The 1,707-nt window shown below is 45.9% G+C and overlaps 1 protein-coding gene across 1 annotated transcript in view; it reads left to right on the top strand.

Annotated features, from left to right (window-relative positions):
- Nucleotides 1-1,707, top strand: part of LOC103263182 (TOG array regulator of axonemal microtubules protein 1-like) — a gene marked incomplete at its 5' end in the record, with an annotated part of 32,140 nt that overhangs the window by 2,196 nt on the left and 28,237 nt on the right. The gene's annotated exons all lie outside the window — the stretch shown is intronic.

Below are 1,707 nucleotides of genomic sequence, written 5' to 3'. Positions count from 1 at the left end.
AAAAAATCAGGCCAGGCGTGGTAGCACATGCCTGTAATTCCGGCTACTCGGAAGGCTGAGGTGGAAGGATCGCCAGAGCCCAGCAGGTCGAGGCTGCGGTGACCGGGAGTGGCCACTGCACTCCAGTCTGGGCGACAGAGTGAGACACCAACCCAAAAATAAGTAAATAAATAAAATCTAAAGTTTTTCCAGGCACAGTGGTTCACACCTATAATCCCAGCACTTTGGGACGCCAAGGTGAGAGGATTGCCCTAGACCACAGGTTCAAGACCAGCCTGGGCAAGTTGGCGAGACCTCATCTCTTCAGTAAATCAAAAAAACTAGCTGAGCGTGGTGGTGCGTGACTGTAATTCTGGCTACTTGGAAGACTGAGGCAGAAGGATCGCCTGAGCCCAGCAGGTCAAGGCTGCAGTGGCCATGAGCGTGCCACTGCACTCCAGCCTAGGCGACAGAGTGAGACTCCAACTCAATAATAATAATATAATAATAAAATCTAAAATTTGGCTGGACATGGTGGCTCATACCTGTAATCCCAGCACTTTGCAAGACTGAAGTAGAAGGATCACTTGATGCTAGGAGTTCTGGACAACATAGCAAGATCCCATCTCTACAAAAAATAAAAAATTAGCTAGGCATGGTGGCACACACCTGTAGTCCCTAGCTACTCAGGAGGCTGAAGTAGGAAGATCACTTGAGGCCAGGAAGTCAGGACTGCAACATGCCAAGATTGCTCCACTACAGACAATATCTCTATCTGAATGACAGAGACACCCTGTCGCCCTGTCTTTAAAATGAAAAAAATATTTAAATTTTATAGCAATGATATATGAAGATAAGTTTTAAAAGAGGAGAAGAAAAGCCAGGCTCGGTAACTCAGCCTGTAATACCGCGCCTTTGGGAGGCTGAGGCGAGTGGATTGCCTGAGCCCGTAAGTTCAAGACCTGCCTGGGCAACTTGGCAACACCTTATCTCTACAATAAATCAAAAAATAAGCTGGGCGTGGTAGCACGCACCTGTAGTTCCAGCTCCTTGGAAGGCTGAGGCGGAAGGATCGCCGGAGCCCAGCAGGTGGAGGCTGTGGTGGCCAGGAGCGGCCACTGCACTCCAGTCTGGTTGACAGAGTGAGATTCCAACTCAGGCTGAGCCACGGTGCCCGGCCGGATATTAAAGTTTTAACATTTTAAGACAAAGATGTTCACTATTTTAGGTAACTCTAGTTAATATTATGGAACTCATTTCACCTAAAGCTAATATAGAAAGTAGATGTATTAATATTCTACTTCTGTGTAACAGATTGACACAAATGTAGCAGCTTAAGACAATAATTTTTGAGCTTAGAGTTTCTTCAGGTCAAAAGTCTGGCATGACTCAACTAGGTTCTCTGGTAAGGGTCTCACAAGGCCAAAATCAAGATGCTGGACTTTGCCAAATTCAATTCCTTGTAATTATAGGACTGAGGTTCCCATTTCCTTGTTGGCTGTCATCAGGGGTCCTTGCTCAGCTTCCTGATCAGCTCCTTAGGACACTTGAATTTCTTCTTATGCAGCCTTCCTCCATCTTTAAGCCAGCAACAGCCAACTCAGCCATGTTGAGTCCCCCTTGTAGAATTATATAGTCTCTCTTACTTCCTCTTTTTCAACCAGCCCCAGAAAGCTCTCTGTTTTCTTTTCTTTTTTTTTGTTTTTGAGTTGGAGTCTCACTCTGTCA

The sequence above is a fragment of the Carlito syrichta genome, unplaced genomic scaffold (genome assembly GCF_000164805.1).
Source record: "Carlito syrichta isolate Samal-C Ts95f unplaced genomic scaffold, Tarsius_syrichta-2.0.1 Scaffold304749, whole genome shotgun sequence".
NCBI lineage: Eukaryota > Metazoa > Chordata > Mammalia > Primates > Tarsiidae > Carlito > Carlito syrichta.
Note: the sequence above shows the minus strand (reverse complement) of the source record. Positions and strands in the feature narration are given on the sequence as shown.